This window comes from Syzygium oleosum, unplaced genomic scaffold (assembly GCF_021117445.2).
Source record: "Syzygium oleosum isolate NSW1041296 unplaced genomic scaffold, Sole_v2.1 Sole_v2.26, whole genome shotgun sequence".
In the NCBI taxonomy this organism is placed as follows: domain Eukaryota; kingdom Viridiplantae; phylum Streptophyta; class Magnoliopsida; order Myrtales; family Myrtaceae; genus Syzygium; species Syzygium oleosum.
In genome coordinates this window covers 4,129,807-4,154,004 of record NW_026607510.1, presented here as the reverse complement: position 1 = coordinate 4,154,004, position 24,198 = coordinate 4,129,807, and the positions used below count along the sequence as shown (strand labels likewise).

At 40.9% G+C, this 24,198-nt stretch overlaps 1 pseudogene; it reads right to left on the bottom strand.

Annotated features, from left to right (window-relative positions):
* Positions 1–7,478: 7,478 nt before the first annotated feature.
* Positions 7,479–16,642, bottom strand: LOC115662551 (monooxygenase 2-like; annotated as a pseudogene).
* Between the last annotated feature and the right edge of the window lie 7,556 nt (positions 16,643–24,198).

The window sequence follows — 24,198 nt, the reverse complement described above, 5'->3', positions numbered from 1 at the left end:
GCTCTAGATTCTAACTTACCATCCTTAACATGATAATAAGCAGGGCATCCAAAAACCTTTAGATTGGAATAATCACAAGGCTTACCTGACCACATCTCAAAAGGAGTCTTGCATTCTATTGCTGTTGAAGGAGAGCGATTAACCATATAACAAGCCGTGTTAATAGCTTCAGCCCAAAAATCCTTTTCCATGCCAGCATTAGAGAGCATGCATCTTGCTCTCTCCAATAGAGTTCTGTTCATACGTTCTGCCACTCCATTCTGCTGTGGAGTGTGCCTAACTGTACGGTGTCGAACGATACCTGCATCTGCACAGAATTCATTAAAATCGCCACCACAGAACTCAAGACCATTATCGGTCCTAAGACGTTTGATCTTCTTCCCTGTCTGATTCTCAACAAGAGCTTTCCACTTCTTGAAGGTTTCAAACACATCACTTTTTCTTTTCAGAAAGTAAACCCAAACCTTCCTGGAATAATCGTCAATGAACGTCACAAAGTAAAGAGCACCACCCTTAGATGGAACCTGTGCTGGTCCCCATAAATCGGAATGGATATAGTCGAGTGTGCTCTTTGCCGAATGCGTCCCCGTACTGAATCTGACTCTGCATTGCTTGCCAAGGACACAATGCTCACAGAAATCTAGCGAGATCGTCTGCTCCCCACAAAGTAAACCACGTTTACTCAAAACTGACATGCCACGCTCACTCATGTGGCCCAAACGCATGTGCCACAATTTCGTTCTATCATTATCAGAAACGGAATTGCTTGTGCCAATTGAAGGACCCATAACTGTGCTACCCTGCAAATGGTACAAGTGATTCACCTTGCTTCCTTTCATCACAACCAGATTGCCTTTTGTAACTTTGAGAACTCCACCTCCGCCTGAGTACACACACCCAATGGAATCCAAACTGCTCAACGAGATAAGGTTTCTCTTCAAGTCTGGTATATGTCTTACTTCAGTCAAGGTTCTTACTGCTTTGTCGTGGCACTTAATCCGAACAGTACCAATACCCACGACTTTGCATACAGCATCATTCCCCATCAAGACTGATCCACCATTCAATGGCTCGTATGTGGTGAACCATTCCCTGTTTGGGCACATGTGATATGATGCTCCCGAATCCATTATCCAAACATCATTGGACAAATTAACAGCAGAGCATGCCGTAAGAACACTGTCTGACGCATCAACCTCATTTTCGTTTGCAACATTCGCCGAATCTTGTTTTTGACTATGCTGCTTATCCTTTTTCTTGAGCGAAGGACAATCTCACTTGTAATGTCCCTTTTTATGACAATAGTAGCACTTAACGTTCATCTTATCTCTAGGTGGCTTAGATTTTGAACGACCAACAGATTTCCCTCGGAAAGCTTTATCCCTGCTCTTGGTCCTGCCTCTCACAAACAAACCATATGCTTTGTTTTCACCGGTATTCCCATTCAATTTAGTTCTCAGTTCTGCAGAATTCAAAGATGCTTTGACATCCTCCAAAGTTATGGATTCACGTCCATAAAGCATCGAGTTCACAAAATTCTCGTATGAGGCAGGCAGTGAACATAACACAATCAAAGCTTGATCTTCATCCTCGAGTTTAATATCTAGATTTTTCATATCCAGAACAATTTTATTAAACTCATCCAAGTGTTCCTGAACAGACGTACCTTCGCGCATCTTTAGGGTATAAAGACACTGCTTCAAATAAAGTCTCGATGTTAGAGATTTCTTCATGTAGAGACTTTCCAGTTTCTTCCAGAGACCGGCCGCTGTTTCCTCATCGGCGACTTCTCGCAAAACCTTGTCATCTAGAGACAATTGGATCGTGCTATGCGCCTTCTCGTCCATCACTTCAATCTCAGCCGAGGACATATCGTCTGGATATTTTCCGTCCAGCGCCCTAACCGTACCCTCTCGCCTCAATAAAGCCTTCATCTTTATTCTCCATAATCCGAAGTTGTTCTGTCCGTCAAAAGATGAGATCTGAAACTTCAAAGATGCCATCTCAAAGAACCCTAGAATCGAACGCTGCTCTGATACCAGTTTGTTGTAGCAAACGTGGAAAAAAGCAAACACAAAACACAGGGATTTACGTGGTTCGATCACAAGGTGATCTACGTCCACGGGCGAGGCAAGACAAGATTCCACTATAATCAAAGAGAGTACAGTTTTCAGAAGTCGAAACAACGACAAAAGCTCACGGCTCACAAAACTCCTCGAAAACAAAATTCTCTCTGTACTTCAATGAGAAAACCTAACCGCGGTATAAATAGTGCTCCCCAAAAAATTTCCCTGGGGGCTACGCCCCCGAATCCCCCGAGACATTTGTTCGCTTTCTCCATCTCGAGTGGACCGCCATAGAAATTTGTTCGCTTGCTACGAGTTGGGCCTATCGGCCCAACCCTCCGCGTCGCGAACCAAATTTCAATTTTTTCTCCACTTTCGGGTCGCACAAAAATATATCGGGTTGGGTGATAAACCGGACCGAGTACATAAAATTCAAGACATATTTTACAATTTCATTTTTCGCTTTCTACTTACGACGATTCAATCGCCTTCTAAATATCACAATGGAGAACGACAACGATAATAACCGTTTAGGATCATCCCAAGTCATTTCGGATTTCATCGTGCAATAAACGTGAGACTCGACCAGTGAGTTCCACAACAGCAATGTGTATGTGCTGGCTTCGCCCCAACAACGAGTCGAATTCAAATAACGAGACAGGATGACTTGATGATTGGGAGGAATTGCAGGGGCGGACTCCGCAAGCTAGTCCTCACCAAGACACTTCCTCGAATAAAACCCCTATCGTCAAAGGAAACCCCCAAGCAACTACGGCGTCGACTAGGGAGGGAAGAATATTTGATGTCTGAAGGACGTTTTTCCGGCTTGAGATCCACGCCAATGGTGCTAAGAAGGCCATTTGCTTGGTATATATTTCCAAATTATCCAGCGAATCATCAAGTGGGACAGGTAGTGACGCTCCAGAACTTCACGTGTGACATGTGTCTTTTCTGATTATTACTCATAATTATTATAAGCATATGGAAGCACCAAAATTCACATTTCACGAGAAACATAATTTCACTGGTCTGAATAATTTACATATGCATCTTTCCATTATCTTCCCTCTTCCAAGTATTAATACAAGTATGAAAGAAAATAGAAAACAACGCATTAACTCTGGTAAGGAGAACTATCAAAGCCCCTACGTAGTCCAACCAACTCCCCATTGATGTTGAAGTACCAGGCAACAAATCGATTAAGGGATCCACCCCGGTACACCTACGTCGATCCATATCACCAAACTACACTTAGTATAGACTACCGCTAATTCAAGTACTTACATAGCTTGATATTCGCAGTCAAAATATATAGGAACTCCAAATTGCAGTGGTGGAGAGTGATCTATCCTACAAATCTAAAAAATAATGAATGAACCAAAGTCTAGTAAATGAAATCTCTAAGTCTAAGGTAGGAGATTATCTCACCACTCAACCTTGTATCCATAAATCAATGTTAAATCAAGATGATTACAAAATAACTTTAGAAAGCAATTGAAAGAATAAATTCACTATTCTCCCTATCACATTTACCATAAAACTTGGGGGGGAAGAACAGCATTGGTGCCAAAACTTGTGTACGGAGGCCACTTTGGTGCCAAAAGTTTCAATTGGATCACTTAAGTGCTAAAAGTTGTGAAAAACGATCACTTAAGTGTCACTTCGCCGGAAATCCGACGTGGCATTTTTTTATTAATTTCTCAAGCTGATGTGGCTCACCGGAGGCTGATGTGGCTCGCCAGAGGCTGACGTGGCATTTTTTTTCCTTTCTTTTCTTTTTTTTTCTTTTCTTTCTTCTTATTTCCGATGGCTGGCGTCCGGCCACCGTCCACCGGCCACCGGCCATGGCCGGCCTCGCTGGGCGTCGCCTTCCTCTGGGCAAGGCCCGGCGAGGCCGCCCTGCCCAGGCGAGGGTCGAGGTCGCCTGGGCAACGCGAGCCCCGGCGAGGGCTCGCCTCGCCAGATCCGGCGAGGCCGGCCCTCGCCAAGGCCACGGCTGCCTCGCCGGGCGTCGCCTTCCTCCGGGCGAGGCCCGGCGAGGCAGCCGTGGCCTCGACGAGGGTCGGCCTCGTCGGATCTGGCGCGAGGCGAGCCCTCGCCGGGGGTCGCCCTGCCCAGGCGACTTCGACCCTCGCCTGGACAGGGCGAGCCCCGACGAGGGCTCGCCTCGCCAGATCCGGCGAGGCCGGCCCTCGCCGAGGCCACAGCTGCCTCGCCGGGCCTCGCTCGGAGGAAGGCGACGCCCGGCGAGGCCGGCCATGGCCGGTGGCTGGCCTCCGGCCACCGGCCATGGTAGAAGAAGAAGAAGACAGAAATGAAAAAAGAAAAGAAAGAAAAGAAAAAAGAAAAAAGAAAAGAAAGAAAAAAATCAGAAAAAATATTTAAAAAATTGAATTATACACATGGAAATGCCATGTGTCATTAAAATTTAAATATAAAAGCCACGTATTAAATTTGATCGGAATTTCTCGCCGTTGGCACTTAAGTGATCGTTTTTTCTCCGATTTGGCACTTAAGTGATCGCCAGCGTAAACTTTTGGCACTTAAGTTATCCAAATGAAACTTTTAGCACCAAAGTGGCCTCCGTACACAAGTTTTGGCACCAATGCTGTTCTTCCCCCATAAAACTTGATGAACCATACTATATAAGATTATTTACTTAATTGCAAGTGAACGACATTATATATTTGATGTACGACTACCATCGATTAGCTCATTAATACGCGCGTATGAACATATGCATTTCTATGTGCGCTCACACATATATCATATTCATTTTTAGCATATCGTCTCATCGTAAACCCTTCCGGGGCATCCCGACACACGGGGCATCTCCACTCCGAGACATCCCAAACACTCTCAGGGATCTCGACTCTCGGGGATCTCGACTCACGGGGAATCCCGACACATGGGGCATATCAACTCTGAGGCATCCCAACACACTGGTCATCTTGACTCCCGAGGTATCCCAAACACTCCCGAGGCATCCCGAATCATAAGGCATCTCAACTCCGAGGCATCATTGCCACTAATACTTGGGCGACGGAAACATAGCATAATACTTACTGCATATAATCATATAACAATGGTGCACATAACAATACTCAATTCGTGTGATCTTCCTTACATCGACAATGAATTCAACATCCATTTATTATCTCTTGCATATCCATTCTCAAAATCAACATTCTGCACGCGACATCATCTTATGCAAAACATTACCGAAATACAATCGTCATGCCTTTTCCATGCATCAAATACATAAATAGTAAAAATGCACTTTCCTCTTTTCATTTCCCATGTGAGCCAGGATAACATAGTCAAAGATTGATAGATTCGTCAAAAGTCAACAAGTTATAATTCGATAACACAAAGAATACACAACTTATTCATCAACATTTTGTACAACAACAACTTGGTCTCAATCGACAAGTCAACTCGAAAATCAACAATTCAATGAATCGGCAACGTGGATATCGATAACTCAAAGAATCGACCACGTGAAAATTGACACTCCAAAAATCGACCACGTGAATATCAACAACCCAAACAAACGACAACATGATTAATTGGCAACACTTAGCTAGTAAATCGATAACTTAGTCAAATTGCAAAAATATCACTTTCTAGTTTAATTTCACCATTTCCACTTTTTCTACAACAGAATCTCTCGGAAGTCAATTAATCACAACCTTGGCATGTCGAAATTCATCGATTTAAGTCAAATGAACACCATGATTCAACTCGCAATCATTATAACTTTCTCACCCTTAACATCAAAGTTCGAACTAAAATCAACAACCATCAAATAACCAAGTAAAAAATGTTAAGTAGATCAACCTAACTCAGCCCTAGAGTTTCACTTACCTTGAAAATGATTTGATAAGATGAAGAGGAAATACAGCAATTCACCCCATGAACACTAAAAATATTGATTTGGAAGCTGTCGAAATATAAACGTGGGACCTTCACCTTTGCTTCAAAATAGTGAGAAAAGAAAGAGAAGGGAAAGTGACATGGAATTCTCTCTTTCTTTGCAAGAATAAATTGAAGCTTCCTTTTTAAAACTTGAGTGCTTGTAGTGGTTCATACGAGAGAGAGAGAGAGAGAGAGAGAGAGAGAGAGAGAGAGAGAGGTGTTCTTGAAAGACTTACGTGAGTTACCAAAGGATAAGATCAAATAACTAAAGGCTAAAAGTGATGATGGCTTGGATTAAAAATACTTGGTGGTGGATGAGAGAGAGGTGTACAAATTAAAGGATGACATTTGGCTAAACTATATGGTTCCAAAGTAGATATTTTGATAAATAACCAAGATATCTAGCAAAATTAGTACGTAAACAAGAAAATCAGTATTCACGTATTGATAACACAGAAAAATACTTTAAACCCATTAAAATGCTCAGCAAAAATTACCGAATGCTAGGAGGGACTCAACTCAGTAAATTTTCAACCTACCATTCATCCGTTACGTAATCTTGAAGCGTATCAGTCTCCGTTCATAACCAATGTGGCAATACATGTTTCATCGCCACTCTAAATAATCGACCCAAGAGTAAATATTCATTAATTTAACCCTAATGGAATCACTTTCCAAAAACTACTTACACAAAATATACAATTCGGGCCTTCCGCTACTACCACGTTAAAATCCAACTAGAATTTCCACTTGTGACATTTTTTGAATACATTTCCTAGATACTATTAATTAATGTAGGAATTTCCACATATCACGAATCACGTGTATTGTGTCGTGACTGACCATTGAATTGACGAGGAAGGTGAATTACATCATCGAATTCTTCCATTAAATAAGCTAATATGTGCGTAGAATTGTTAAATGTAGTTACCAAAATAATGAGAGCTGTCAATGAGTTGCATCTCTGATAAATTCTTCAGTATTACCTCGAACAATGCTAAGGTAAAAATTCCCTTGGCCCGGAGTTTAATCCAATAGCTAAATCCTGTTTAATGGGATATTTTTTTTCATATGCAGTACATGTGCCATTGCATTAACTTGTGTATTATGTGGCCACCATACTAGGTGGATGCAATATTAAATCGCCCTACTCAAGAATCAAGAGTAGGAGGTCCAGAACATGACACAAGGAAGACATGGTGAGAATTTCCCTATGAACGTAAGAATAAGGTGGAATTTAATGTACATAAGTGGTTTAAATGGGAAAGTTTGCAGTATCGCGAGTCTCTCGTCTGTTTGTCGGGATTAGCTTCGTTGAGTGAGTAATAAGTCAATACCCACACCAAATGGTCACCACCTTTTGTGGTTCCTTTAAGCACTTCTTTGAGGGTTTAGCACATGTGGAACCGGCCAGGTCGTTACATAGGGAGCGTTAATATTTCTCATTTTTCGTCAATTCCATGATGAGTTCCATGGTAAAGAAAGGGTACGTAAATAAATCCACCCATTCATTTATAATGACATAATGTCAACAAATTTCATAACAACAGTACTAAGCACGAGAACGAAATTGCCTATACGGAACCAAAAAACATTCAAAATAAGTTCCCCTTCTAAGAATTTCATCGGCGTAAAGGTGTCGGCACCCTAATACTTTCCTGGTCGGCGATCGCTGTTGACATTAGCAAAGTTTGCCGCAATCGTACGTACTAGCACTAAGGGCTCTTCCCAGTATAAATTTATAGAATACGTCCCTTAGGAACCTCATCCACCAACTAGACCCATCCTGCGAAACCCAACCCGACACAAACGATGCTGCGATCAATGTTGCCGCCCTCCACCTCCTCTCCCTTGTGTACCTCTTGAGCGTGAACCCGACGTTTCGCATCTCGAGTTCGCCTAGTCCGGAAATTGAGCTTCTGATGTTCCGAGCCAACACGACTGCATCCTCGAGGGCCGAACACGCACCCTGGCCCAAGTCTGGCGTCATGGGGTGCATGGCGTCTCCAGCCACCATGATGTTCGCGCTGGTCAGGTTCCCAAGGACGACGTCCCACGGATAACGAAAAATCAACGGTGCCCACGTCAAGGTGGAGAGGTCGGAGTGGCCGACGACGTCGCGGTACAAGGGAGGAAAGTCTTTGGCTAAGTTGTCAACCACTTCTCTTAGCAGTAAATTTGGGTCACCTCCGATGTCCGCACCTGAAATGTAGATGTGTCGATGACCAAAAATTGTTAGGTAAAGGTCAAGTTGTTATTAGTTAAGCCTATATAAATCGAAGATAAAAAGATGAAAGATAGCTTCTCCCCAAGCATAATTGTTGTAAGATACATCTATGTCAAAGGGGAAACAACACCTTTTGGAGGAGCTTTGCAAAGAAAGAACCAGTAGGTCTCCTTATCGTTGAGAGGAACGAAACCAGCCCTCTTTGAGACGTCCACGAATTGCTGAAACTCATGGTTCAACCCGTGGCCTTGCGAGTACACGGCCAACCCGCGAATGGCGGACCGGCCGGAATCAACCGGCGAGCCGAGCCCTAACCAGCGGGCGATCCTAGAATGCGCTCCATCACATCCGATAACAACCAACACAAATCCTCAATTTACTGTGAATCCTCCGACAAGAACCGGAACGGCATCATTACCACTGAAAATAAAAAAAAGAGATCTTAAGTACGAGAAGTCGTGATAACCTTAGACTTGATGATAGTTTCATCTTCCAGCGCGAGGATGCAAATAGACGAGCCTTGTTCCACTTGGGTTTCAATGGAAGTGACCTTTGAAGAGAAACGGATGGTATTAGGAGGCAATTCCTCCGCCAAGACCTGTAATAAGACTTTCCGGTTGACCGCTCTCTGTTCATCCCCACTCCTAAGAAATTTTAAAGAGTGTAAATTTTCAAAATTTTCATATTATTCTCCTTATAGTATCATTTTTTTTATAATGATGAAACTAGACAAATAAAAAATAGACGATGCATTTATCCAAATGAAGAAATTTGAGAGCTGCAGTACCCTTTGCTTTCACCATAACGCACTTCCCGGATGGCTTTTGTCTTCACATCGGTCACGTAACCCCTAATGCATGATCAAAAAATTACTTGTAAGAAATTTAATCTAACAAGCGTGAATGCATGGTGCATTTATTACCAATATTACGTCCGAATGCGTGCAGTTGGCCTTAAAGCATGAGAAAGGTGAAACCTTACTTGACGAAAGGAGTGTAAATGGTGGTGAGCTTATCCGAAATCCCGAGCGCATCGAGCGCTTACCAAGCGTTGGGGAAGAGGGTCAGGGCCGCGCCGGTGGCTCTCAGGCCCTCCGATCTCTCCAGCACCAGTGCTCGCACGCCGACCTTCTTCAGGACCATTGCGGTTGCTAGCACTACAAAAAAACATGATTTTTGCGACGGGGAATTTTTCGTCGCTAATTTGCGACAAACTTTGCGACGGATTTAGAAATCCGTTGCAAATTAGCGACGAAATTTGCGACGGAAATTAATTCCGTCGCAAATTCTGTCGCAAATTTGCGACGGAATTATTTTCCGTGGCAAATTTCGTCGCTAATTTGCGACGAAATTATTTTCCGTCGCTACTTTCGTCGCAAAATTGCGACGGAATGTTGGTCGTCGCTAATTCCATCGCAAATTAGCGACGACTAATTTTCCGTCGCAAATGTGCGACGGATTGATTTTCCATCGCAATTTTGTGCGACGAAAGTAGCGACGAATATTATATCCGTCGCAATTTGCGACGGATTTTGCGACGAAAATGGATTCGTCGCTAATTTGTGATGGAAAATTAATTTCGTTATATGCACCCCGCCCGTCAATTTCTCTCTCTCAGTAGTAATTCGTCACGTCGCCCCTTTTCTCCTGCCTTCTCCCTCTTTCGTTTCTCTCAACAAGCCGTGCGCGCAGAAATCAATCTCGGTAAAGCTTTTCCACCGGTAAATATCGTAACTAATTTCGTGACTAAACATGTGACTAATACGGTCCTGTCCTTTCTATTCATCGCTTGATGCTAAATTTTTTTTATTGACTTTTTTATTCTGTTTTTGTTGTAAATTGGTGGCCGGTCGCCGGATCGGCGACGGCCACCAATTTGCGACGGACCAATATAGTCCGTCGCAAACTTGCGACGGACACACTCGGGCGAGGCCGCCGGTCGACCTCACCGCCATGGCCAGGCCACTCGGCCTCGCCCAGATCAGCCGGATCGGCGGCCATGGCGAGGCCGCTCGGCCTCGCCGGCGTCAGCCGGTCGCCGGTCATATAAGAAAAAAAAATTTAAAAAAATTCGGAAAAAATAAAAAATAATTTAAAAATGAATGTTAAGTGATTTTGCTTTTATTTAGGTACGTGTCCAATTGACGGTCTCGCAATCCAAGTGAACGTTGCAATTCTCTTCAAATTGACCACTTTCTGCTACCAAGATTTCAGTCAAATATCTGGGTAAGTCTTTTTTACATGGTAATTTTTTCAATTTTTTAAATTTCAAAGTAATTGTTGCGTGAAAAACAAAATTTTAATTTTCATAATTTTATGGTTTTAATTAACAACAGTAGATATGATATTTTAAATATTTTACGAGATTTTTTTATTTTAATACGGACACAATGTAAAGAGACAGGGCTTGGATGTATAATAAGAACTTACCTGGACGTCGAGGATTGACCGATGAGTTTCGTATTGGGTTGGAACTATTTTTAGACTTTGCTAGTAGTAAATATGAGTTCATGGATGGAAATAAGTTAAGGTGTCCGTATAGAAAGTGCAATAATGGTAAATTTCATGTGTGTGATACAGTTAGAGAACATCTTTGTAGATTTGGGTTTACTTCGAATTATTATAATTGGACTTGCCATGGTGAACCATTTATATCTGATGAAGGATATCGAAGAAGTGACCAATTTTTAGTTAGGGAAGAATATAGCTATTATGACCAATTGAACCCATACGAGAGGATGGTGATTGATGCAGCTGGTCAGAATTTTGTTTCATATTCGAATCATGCAAGTACTAGTTTTACTCCTACACCTGAACAAGTGGGTACTAGTCATGCATCACAATTGGAAGAAATAGGAGTAACGGGTTTTGATGAGAATGTGTGTAATGGAGCCTTTTCATCTAATCAGTTCTGGGAAGTGTTGAAAGCAGCAGATGAACCTTTATGGTCAGGTTATGACAACCACACTAAGTTATCAGTGACAGCAAGACTGTTAAATATCAAGGCAGAGCATAATGTGTCGCAAGATTGCTTCAACTCTTTTGTTGACGTAATGCGAGAAATAATGCCTCGTGATAACAGCATGCCAAGTGATTTTTACGATATGAAAAAGCTAGTGGATAACTTAGGTCTTCCGGTTGTAAGGATTGATGTATGTAGTAGGGGTTGTATGTTATATTGGAGAGATGATGAAAATGTAGAATCTTGCAAATTCTATAGCCAACCTAGGTACAAGATTAACAGGAGGCAGGGTCGTAATCAGAAGCGTAGACCATGCAAGCAAATGTTTTATCTGCCCTTAATCCCCGGATTGCAAAGGCTTTATGCGTTTCAAGCCACTGCCGAACACATAACTTGGCATGCAAATCATGAAACAGAAGAGGATCTAATGTGTCATCCTTCAGATGCAGAGGCATGAAAACATTTTGATAGAACGTACCCTGAGTTTGCGATAGAGCCTCGAAACATCAGGTTAGGTCTCTGTGCTGATGGATTTGCCCCATTTAGGAAATCAGGAAAAAGTTATTCATGTTGGCCAGTTATCTTAACGCCGTACAATCTTCCACCTGGTATGTGCATGAAGACACCGTATATGTTTTTGACATTGATCGTGACTGGCCCGCAAAATCCGAAAAAGTTAATAGATGTTTATATGCAACCATTGATTGAAGAGTTACAACGGCTATGGGAGGAAGGTGTCCTTACATATGATGTTTCTACCGATCAAACATTTGTAATGAAGGCTGCTCTTCTTTGGACGATAAATGACTTTCCAGCTTACGGAATGTTATCTGGATGGAGTATAGCTGGGATCTTAGGATGTCCGATATGTTTGGAGAGATCAAAGTCATTTAGATTAAAACATGGAAAGAAGTCCAGCTATTTTGACTGTCATAGACAATTTTTACCGATAAATCATACATTCAGAAGGAATAAAAAAGAGTTCATCAAGAATAGGACCGAAAGAACACGTCCACCATTGAGGTTAACCGGCGATCAAATTTGGGAGCGGGTGCAGGACTTTCCAACTGTTGTTCAGAACCCTCACGGTACGACTTTTGCGTACGGAAGTACACATAAATGGACAAAACGCAGTATATTTTGGGATCTACTGTATTGGAAGGCCCATCTTATTCATCATAATCCTGACGTCATGCACATAGAAAAGAATGTTTTCGACAATGTCATAAATACTGTGATGGATGTCACCGGAAAAACAAAAGACAACTTGAACGCAAGAAAAGATATGAGAGATATTTGTGATCGGCCAACACTAGATGTGGATGCAAGCAGCAGGGGACCAAAACCAAAAGCAGTTTATACATTGGATAGGGAGCAGAGGCGAGTTGTTTGTCAATGGTTGAAATCTGTGCGGTTTCCTGATGGATATGCTTCGAACCTCGGGAGATGTGTTGATTTGAATGAATGCAAGTTGACAGGTTTGAAGATTCATGATTATCACATATTGATGGAAAGACTAATTCCAATAGCTTTCAAGGAAGTTCTACCGAACTTTGTATGGGGCGCCATTACAAAGTTAAGCAATTTCCTGCATGATATTTGCTCGACAGTGTTAAAAGCATCACACATGGAGAAACTGGAAAGAGATATTCCAATTCTTCTTTGCAACTTAGAAATGATATTTCCTCTATTGTTTTTTGATTCGATGGAGCATCTCTTAGTTCACTTGCCTTATAAGGCCAAAGTTGCAGGTCCCGTCCAATTTCGATGGATGTATCCATTTGAGAGGTAATTTTTTTTAAAATAAAGTTAAAATTACTTTATTATATATTATGTTCCGATAAGTTTCTTTTTATTGCAACTGGATTCTTATATCATTTGAAGAAAAAAGTGAAGAATAATGCATGTGTTGAAGCTTCAATTTGTAATGCATATATTGTGGAAGAAGTGACAACATTTGTGTCATACTATTTTGAGCTGCACGTGCAGTGCAAGAGGCGGAGATCAGGCAGAAATGATGAGGGCCCCAGTGATCCCAATTGCAAAGCATTCTCTATTTTCAATTATCTGGGTCGACCAAGCGGCGCATGTCAGTTTCGTTACTTAACAGGCGAAGAATTGCATGCAGCCCATACATATATTTTACTAAACTGCCCAGAAGTCGAGCCATACTTCGTGTAAGTGTAAATTTGCAAATATATGTATTGTGTGTCAAATATTTGCTAATATATAAATGGTATTTGTTACTAGGATTTTCCAACTTCAATGTGTGGACTACCACCAAATGAGTTTGATCGTTTGTGCGATGAACAATTTGCAGCATGGTTCAAAATATATGTAAGTTGCCTATGGCCAAAAACCAAGTTATTTAAATTTTATACATCATTTATTAAAATATATTTTATTGACCTTGCGTGTGTAACCTTAGGTTCACAGTAATAATAATGAACTCGAGAGTAAGGATTGCTATATCATTTATCATGGGGTCCACAATTAAGAGTACGAAGTTGGCCAGCATATTTCATAAATGGATATAATTTTCACACTCAAGAATATGGAATAGGAAAAGCCACGTTGAATAGTGGTTTGTGTGTTCGGTCATCCAATAGTGGCAGTTCAAAAGATGATTTTTATGGCTTATTGGATGAAATCATAGAGATAGAGTACCCTAGACCTTTAATGATGCGGGTTGTGTTATTTAAGTGCAAGTGGTTCGACCCCGTCAAAGGAATGAAGGTGCATACAAAGTTTAATTTGGTTGAAATAAATCACAAGAAAAGGTATATGAAATATGAACCATTTGTCTTGGCACAACAAGCAATTCAAGTATGTTATGCATCATATCCTAGTTTGAAACATGACAAAGCTGATTGGTGGGCTGTATGTAAAATAAAGCACGGAGAGAAATCGAGGAACACTGGAAGGATAGAGCCTATCAACAAGAGGAAGTTTGTAACACGGTTGAAACTGAGGAATATAACATTCCAACTTTACGAGATCCATGTGGAGCAATGATAGATGTGGATCCAACTGAAATTTGCGAATTAAATGTACAAGATGGTTCAGAATCTGATTTTGAGACAGATGATGAAGATGAAGATGAAGATGAAGATCAAGACGAGGACGAAGACGAAGACGAGGATCAAGACGAAGACGAAGACGAAGACGAAAATGAAGATTAAAATTGTTGTGACAAAACACTTTTAGTTAAATTATTATTGCGACAAGTGTTATTTTGGTTGTCATAATTATTATTATTGTTCTTGTTATTATTGTTATTGCTATTTTCATTATTGTTGTTGTTATTATTGTTGTTGTCGATTATTCTTATTAATTTAATTGATTGTCGGAAAATTTGTCGCTAAATGACGACAAGTCAAATATTATTCGTGCGATGACATTTGCGATATTCTATTTTCCATTGGATTTGGATAGTTGCTAATTTTGTCGCTCATTTTACGACAACAACTTATTAGTGGCTACTGTTCATCGAAGAATTATCGACGGAAGTGAAATTCACAGCAATTTTTCGAATCCGTTGCAAATTTGTGATGGATTCGAAAATGTCCTTTATTTTTTGAATCAGAAATAAATCCGTAGGAAAATTACGATGGAAAAATATTGTCTGTCGCAAAATTTTGGACAAGAAAAAAAATACGTCGCAAGTTTGCGACGGACAAAAAAATGTCCGTCGCAAATTTGTGACGGATCAAAAAAGTCTGTCGCAAATTTGCGACGGACCAACATTCCGTCGCAAATTTGTGACGGACAAAAAAAATGTCCGTCGCAAATTTGCGACTGACAAAAAAAATATCCGTTGCAAATTTGCGACGGACCAAAAAAAGTCCGTCGGAAATTTGCGATGGACAAAATTTTCGTCGCAAATTTGGGACGGGAAAAAAAAATTTCCTCCCAAATTTGCGACGGAAAAAAAGTCCGTCGTAAATTTGCGACAGGACTAAAAAAAATCCGTCGCAAATTTGCGACGGACCAAAAAAAGTCCATCAGAAATTTGCGATGGACAAAATTTCCGTCGTAAATTTGGGACGGGAAAAAAAATTCCCTCCCAAATTTGCGACGGAAAAAAAGTCCGTCGCAAATTTGCGACGGACAAAAAATGTCCGTCACAAATTTGCGACCGACTTACGACGGACAAACATTCCGTCGCTAATTTGCGACGAACAAAAAAAATGCCCATCGCAAATTTGCGACGGACCAAAAAAAGTCCATCGGAAATTTGCGACGGACAAAATTTCCGTCGCAAATTTGGGACGGGAAAAAAATTCCCTCCCCAATTTTGCAACGAAAAAAAAAGTCCGTGGCAAATTTGCGACGGACAAAAAATGTCCGTGGAAAATTTGCGATGGACAAAAAAAATGTCCGTCGCAAATTTGCGACGGACCAAAAAAGGTCTGTCGGAAATTTGTGACGGACAAAATTTCCGTCGCAAATTTGGGATGGAAAAAAAATTCCCTCCCAAATTTGCGACGAAAAAAAAAGTCTGTCGCAAATTTGCGACGGACAAAAAATGTCCGTCGCAAATTTGGGACGGGAAAAAAAATTCCCTCGCAAATTTGCGACGGACAAAAAAAGTCCGTCGCAAATTTGTGATGGGAAAAAATTCCCTCCCAAATTTGTGACGGACTAGCATTCCGTCGCAAATTTGCCACAGACAAAAAAATGTCCGTCGCAAATTTGCGACAGACCAAAAAATATCAGTCGCAAATTTGCGACGAAATGTTAGTCCGTCGCAAATTTGGGATGGAAAAAAATTCCCTCCCAAATTTGCGACAGATAAAAAAAGTCGGTCGCAAATTTGCGACGAATCAACATTCCGTTGCAAATTTGCGACGGACTAAAGAATTGTCCGTCGCAAATTTGCGACGATCGATGCACTCCGTCCCAAATTTGCGACGGACGAAAGAAGTCCGTCGCAAATTTGCGACGGTCGCAAATGAGTCAGTCGCAAATTTGCGATGGACTCACGTAAATTTGCGTCGGACAAAAAAATCCGACTCTCTCTCTCCCCCTGCACGCGCACGTGCCCCCATCAGCTTTTCTTATTTTCTGACTGTCACGGACTGTGTTACTCCTCTGACTGTCACGAACTGTGTTACTCCTCTTCTTATTCTTCTTCTTCTTCTTCTTCCTCCCGTTGTCTTCGCCGAGTGCCCTAGACCGCCGTCGCCGTCGTCGCCTACCAGCCCTGCAGCTCTCAGCCGTTGCCCTCGTCGCCGTCACCGCCGTCCCCGTCGTCGCCTGCCCGCGCGTGGGGTCGCCGCTCACCTGGCGGAGCTCGCCGCTGCCCAGCTCGCCCGTGCGCCTCGCGGCGCTGGAAGCCGTCGCCACCACCCTCGCCGAGCTCGCTGTCGCCGCCCGGCCCACCGCCCAACCGTCGCCGCCCGGCCGTCGCCCAACCGTCGTTGCCCGGCGGCCGCCCAGTGTCGCCGCCTTGCCTCGCCCGCCCCATCGCAGTTGCTCGAAGCCGTCGCCGCCCGCCTCGCCCGAGCACTTGCCGTCGCATTCGCCGCCCAGCCCGCCCCGAGGCCGTTGCCGCCCGGCCGCCGCCCGACGTTGCCCGAGGTCAGCCGCCGCATCGCCGCCGCCAGCAGCGCTCGCGCCCGCCCGACGCCTTGCCCGCCTCCCTGGCCGCGGCCCGGCAGCGTCGACGCCGCCGCCCACTCCACCGTCTTTCGCCCGGCCGTGGCCGATCGCTCGGCCGACTAGCCAACACTTGGGCCCACGCTCGCGCCGAGCCCGCCACTGGCCGACCGGCCAAAATATAATTATTGTTTGGTTTTTCTTGGCCTTGAACCAAGTAAGCAACTCCCTAAACCCTACCTACTATAATGAGTATTAATCGGATTTGTTTGGGGATTGTTTAGTGTCTGATTGGTTGGCTAAGTTAGGGGTCGATTTCAGGATTGCATGTGGCTTTGATCGATGTTTGACTGGTTAATTTGTCCATTATATCGCCGATTAAGCGTTCAATGATGATCGGTTGGTTGATTAAGCGTTTATTCAGAAAATGCATTAAAATTGAACAAGTGTAGAAAAATTTGGAAAAATTTCGTGAAAATTAAAAAAAGTCATATTTTTGGAAAATATTAAATTTGTTAATTTTTTTTAAAAAATTAAAAAGAATCAAAATTTCAAAATATCACAAAATGGCAAAAAATAACTGTGGCCACCCACTTTGAGTGAAATTTAAATTTTTTTAGGTGCCCAAAAAAAGAATAATAATAAAAAATTCAAAATTTTCAAAATTTTATAAAATGGCTTAAAATACCTGTGGCCACCCATTTTGAGAGAAATTGTAATTTTTTTAGGTGCACAAAAAATGTAAAAATAATAATAAAATAAAAAATTTCAAAACTTCACAGAATGGCTTAGAATACATGTGGCCATCCACTTTGAGTGAAAAATAAATTTTTTAGGTGGCAAAAAAAAAATTAAATATTTTAAAAGTTTCAAAACTTCACAGAATGGCTTATAATACCTGTGGCCACGCACTTTTAGTGAAATTTTAATTTTTTTTAAGTGGCCAAAAAAATAAAAAATACCAAAACTTTACATAATGGCTTAGAATACCCGTGGCCACCCACTTTTAGTGAAATTTTAATTTTTTTAGGTGCCCAAAATATTTTAAAAATAATAAAATTAATTTTATTACAAAACTTCACAGAATGGCTTAGAATACTTTTGGCCACCCACTTTGAGTGAAATTTAAATTTTTGTAGGTGCCCAAAAAAAATTTAAAAAATCAAAAATTTGAAAATTTCACAGAATGGCTTATAATACCTGTGGCCACCCACTTTTAGTGAAATTTACCTTTTTTTAGGTGCCCCAAAAAATTAAAAAATAAAGAAATAACTAAATTTCAAAACTTTACATAATGGCTTAGAATACCTGTGGCCACCCACTTTGAGTGAAATTTAAATTTTTTTAGATGCCCACAAAAATTAATGGCTTATAATGCCTGTGGCCAGCCACTTTGATTGATGATCGTGTGGTCGAGAACGAAAATTATGTGGCTGAAATTGATGTTTCATGGTTGTTCTTGTACTTGATGAATTATCGTGTGGTTTGAAAGTGGTTCGTGTTGTTAATTATGGCTAATGCCGGCTTAGCATGGCATATCGTGCTCATATATTGATGTTTGATATCAAAATGAGTGCGATTCATAGTATATTTGTTCGTAGGAAATTGCCCGTCATAAACACTCTGCATTGGCTAATTATGATGGAACATTTTCTGCTTCTGAACCAAAATGGTAAGCTTCGTCATGTACGTCATTATGTGTCCGTAATATGTGTTCATATTTTTTTACATATTTGTCTAACCTTCCTACTTGTCAGTATAAACGTGGAGGTCACATGCATAGAAGACCAGCCTCTTCAACGTCCTCGTCCCCGTCCCTTTCCTCGTCTCCTGTCCTTTCATCTAACCCTCAATCACAATATGCTGATGGACAATATGGACACATTGGTCCTTCCTCCAACGCTCAAGACCATGTTATGGGACTTGGCTACATGCCAACTGAATCTCCTCCAGTTCCATCTCCTTTGGCTCCCTCTCCTTCCGTTCCTCCTTATTATTCAGCGCAACATTCACATAATGATGGAAACACATGTGAAGAAGATCAATGATTCATGATATGCCCATTTGGAGATTCGTAAGTACTTCATTTTTTTTTAGTATATGTAATATTTATGGCTTTAGATATGGATGTCAACTGAATTGTCGATGTTGCACAATATTCGTATGTTTGCAGATTCACGGATGCTCCGTTTGTTGTGAGGGAACTTAATAAAATAGTCAAAAACTATTGGATGGGGCAGTATATTAATTACAGAAGTGTTCCACAAGAAGTGAAAGATTTATGGTAGAATGAGTTCAAGGTAAGTTTTAGATATTCTATTTTCTCACCAACTAAGTTCGGTGTAGTATATTGATGGTCAAGAATGATGTAAAGGGACCAGAACAATTCTTTAGTTTTCGGTACTAAAGGGACCATATATTTTCCCCGAGATGAACTTAACAAAGTCTATCGCCGAATTGTCTGGTGCATGGTAATGGATATGTGACCATCATAATAACTTTCAGTTTTTCTTGTATTGATTGCAGCGGAAGTTCAGGTGGGCTCAAGAGGAAGAGAATGAAGTGAGAAGAATTTTTCAGAAGAAAGTCAGTGATTTTATACGAAATGTGATGAATAGAGCGAAGATCAATAAAGTGAAGCCGGCTTTCATTACAGCTGACAATTGGACGGAAATTAACAGAATTTGGGAAACTGAAAGGAGTCAGCAAATCAGTGAGTTGAATAAAAAGAATCGCTCTTCTAGTTCTAGTAAAGGGTCTGCCACATATGCTGGGGGTTGTATCAACATTGGGGAGCATCGCAAATGACTGGTAAGTCTGTTAAATAAGTTATAAGTTAATTTAATTCAATTACTCATGTTTACATTTTGTAGGCACAAGAATTGGGGACGGAACCGATATTTGCAGCTACATTTGAACGCACATTTCAAAAGAAAGATAAGACATGGATTGGCGATCGAGCAAAATCTGTTAAGGTATGTAAGGTTATACTTTGGGCTTTATGAAAACTAGAATGAAAACCGTGAATGTTTTTAATATTTATGGTAGATATATATTTGAAGTTATTTTATTTTCATCTATATTGTTAATGTAGGAAAAATATGATGAACTTTTAATGGGCAATGCTAGTGGTAGTGATGGTTGTGCTGCGTCTGAGCCATCAATTGACAGTATGGCATTATGGGTGGAGGCAACGGGTGAGATGAAAAAAGGAAAAATATTTGGGATGGGATCCTTGTCAAGGATGTACATGCCGAATCATGCTGGAACTTCATCATCCAATGCGACTGGTCGAAGGAGGACACGACATGACGAGCAATTGACCCAAGAAGTGAATCAACTGAAAAATATAATTGTAGAGAGGGACGAAGAAATAAATGACTTGAAACAACAAATGCAAATCGTTATGCGACACCTCAACATCAATCGCGGTGAGGTTCCTCCTGTATCTCCCGCCAATCCAACATGTGATGGGCACAATGATGAGCAACACAATGATGCTGAGATTGATGATGATGATGATGATTTTCTCGGTCCTTTCTAGTTAAAATTGCCAAAATCGGGGGTAAGCTTGCTTCACAATCTTTTATGACATAAGTGCAGTTTCACCCAATATGTTCCTGCCCTACAATTACTTTTTGTGCACAACTTTCTTACAATAAGATTCTTTGCTTGCGAAAAACTGAAAATTTAGAGATCCCAGGATGGCATGCTTATTAAAAAAAATCATGGTATTTGAACATTGTAGAAATACATGCCTTAATTGACTTTGAGTCCTTTCTTCCTGGGAATTGGTGTTGGTAATTCACCTTTCTAAGTCATTAAACTTTTGCAATGCTGTTTTGACAAGGATCTAATTTGTCCTAGGTGACAGGAATACGGTTTAAAAGGATGAAAAAAGTACAGTGGATGTCAAAGTTGACTCATATTCATATGTAAGAACATTGATGTTCGTCCTGAAACGTTTTTTTGTTAACCCTCTTACTTATTTTTTTATACCTAGTTCCACATTCATGCATAAACACTTCTTTTTATATTCTGGACTGATTGAATATCTTTATTTATGTATCCATATTTCATCAGGTGTCGACAAAAGTGACTGCTTTTGGTGTCCTGCCGAGTACCACAACTGCCCAATCTTGTGTCTGGTTTGTCGATTTTTCGTTTTTTAAGCAGAATCTATGGTTGTCCCGCCTCCTATGAATGTTTTGAATGTATTATAAGATTGGATATCAAATATCATCATGTCAGACTTTGCAACTTTGCATATATCATTATTTTTTTGCGGACTAGCATCTTTCCTTCAGTTACATTTTTCAATTATATGGCATTGTGTCTGGTTTGTTCGTTTTCTGTTTCTGAAGAGGAATCTATGGTTTTCTCGTGTCCTTTGATTGTTTTGAATGTATTACATGATGTTCATTAATGCGTAGCTATTGATATGGACAAGTTTTGATGGCCGAAATGGTGTAAAATTTGCGACGAATATTTAGAGACGAATTTTGCGACCATTACAGGTCGTGGCTAATTTGCGACGAATAAGTAGCGACGAATCAAGTTCGTGCCTAATTTGCGACGAATACATTTTGCGACGAATTCGTCGCTAATTTTGCGATGAATTTTGCGACGAATTTTGCTACGAATAAAGTTCGTGGCTAATTTGCGACGAATTTTGCGACGAATAAAGTTCGTGGCTAATTTGCGACGAATTATTTGCGACGAATTTTGCGACGAATAAAGTTCGTGGCTAATTTACGACGAATTATTTGCGACAAATTTTGCGATGGATAGTGTTCGTGGCTAATTTGCGACGAATTTTGCGACGAAATATTTGCGACGAATTTTGCGACAGATAGTGTTCGTGGCTAATTTGCGACGAATTTTTTTCCGTCGCAAAATTTTGCGACGACCTATTAGCGACGGAATTTTTTCCGTCGCTAAATTCGTCGCAAATTCGATTTGCGACGGATTTTTTCAAATTTTTCGTCGCAAAATTCGTAGCAAAAATCATGTTTTTTTGTAGTGTAGCCCTGCGATGCCTGCTCCAACGATCACAACCTCCTCCATTTCAATTGTAACCTTGACTTCTTTCTTGTTTTTTTACGATCCTTTTCTTCTTGTTTGGGTGAAACTATGCTCTTGATCTATTTTAGCTATTTCAGACTGACAATTGCAATTGCGTTTCTTTTTATAGCTATTGTGGCAGATCTTGTTCGTCTAATGACGTGCTTGATTTGATTCCCCGTTTGACTAGACACGTGAGCTGCAAGAATCAAAATCGTTCAGGTGTTTTAAAAACGAGCACATGACCAAATATCTCTTAGCACGAGAATTAGACCTTGATTAGGGTAGGGAAATTTACATAAATGGTCTCTGAATTTTGACTCAATATGCAATACGGCTCATGAACTTTTAATTTGTTAAATGTGGTTCTTGAACTTTTAATTTATTCAATGTGGTCCCTGAACTTTTGGTACATGTTCAATGTAGTCCCTGAACTATATATATTCATGGATCATATTGCACATTGGGAGAAAGTTCATAAATCATTTGTGTCATTATTTAATTAGTATAATGTTAAACAATTGCTATTAGGATGTTGCGAAGTATCTGGTCACAACATATAGTCGAATAAATGGACAGCCCTAGAATTTCTTTTGGAGAGAATATGGCGAAGCAACGAAAGGGAAAAGTGTAATGTCACATAAATTCAACTAATATGCCGGAAATACATATGTATTGCTCGAACACTTTCAACTCTTGCAATTATAATCAACCAAACCATGCTAAATCAGGAAGACTTTGCTTCCATCTTTTTACTTGTTGCAAATACCTTACTCCTCTTGTTCTTTGCTATTTGTCTCTCTTTTTTGACACAGGGACACGATGGTTGCAAAATAAAACACGAAAAGATAGTCGCACTGTTCCGGAATCTGTGGGCTTTCAAAAGTGCTACCTAAGGAGATAACCGGACCTTGCATCATTTTGTGATAATTAGGGGGAAAATTAGTAAAACAGTCCTAAACTTATTGTAATTATGCAAATTCATTCCTAAACCTTTTGTATTTATGCTAATTCAGTTCTAAACTTTTTGCATTTGTGCCAATTTAGTCTATCCGGCCAATTTTGGCTGGCCAGCGTTGACGTGGACGCCAGTTGGCCAGCCAACGTTGACGTGGCATTTTTTAATATATATTTTTATTTTTTTGGAATTTTTTTATTAATTTTTAATTAAATTTTCGTTTCTTTTCTTTCCCTTTTCCTTTTTTTTTTTCCTTTCCCTTCATCTGGAACCTCTCTAGAGGCGGGGCCCGGCAAGGTTGGCCCCGCTGGCCGTTGGCGAGGGTGAGGCTCAACCTCTTGAGCGACGGCAAGGGTGAGGCTCGACCCCACTAGATCTGGTGAGGCTGACACTAGTGGCTGGGAGAGGGCGAGCCTCGCTAGCCGTGAGCGATGGCTAGGACAAGCCTCGCCATGCTTGGGCAAGGCTCGACCTTGCGAGTGATAGCGAGGCTGAAACTCGCTGGTGCTAGTGGTTGGGTGAGGCTCGTCCTCACTAGCGGCCGGCGGGGTTGACCTTGCTAGCCCTCGCCTTTGGCTGATCGCTGGACCGGCGACTGGCTAGAGGTTGAAGATGAAGGGAAAGAGAAAAAAAAAAAGAAAGGGAAAAGGAAAAGAAAAAAAAGGAAAGATAAAATAAAAAACATTAATAAATATTTTTGAAAAACATATTTAAAAATTGCTAGTCAGCGTTGGCTGACTGGTCGTCGTCCACGTCAACGCCGGCTGGCCAAAATTTTCCGGATGGACTTAATTGGCACAAAAGCAAAAGGTTTATGACTGTATTGACACAATTGCAATATGTTTATGATTGTTTTGATAATTTTTCTGATAATTAGGTGATTTAATTCAATTTATCGAAAATTAATATAGGGTAAATTTGTCATAAATATATCAGTGTAGGATTTTTGGTGGTCAAAAAAAAATTTAAAATAAATTTATCACAGATGTATTAGTTTAGGATTTTTCGTGATATTAACCTCTTATTCAACGATTCACCATGTAATGGACTCCAAACGAGCCCATTCATTACATTATGTTACAAGCGTTTTTGCCCACTAAGTATCTTGGGCCCAAGAGAAGGATATGGCCCAAAATCCTTCAAATCCTACTTGACGGCAGGTGTCACGCCCCGTACTCTACCGGAACGCAACATCCCGTCGACGGTCAATTATGGTGCAACGCTCCCAGGAAGCATTGCCGACCCAACGCCCAATCAGAGATCAAACACATACGGAAGCCACGTATATAAATAAATATATACACCCATACAATAAATCGCATGAGACTAAGGATAGCCAAGCAATAAACAACGATCAACGCAGAAAATATGTACATACTTATATCACTATTTTAAAACTCTTT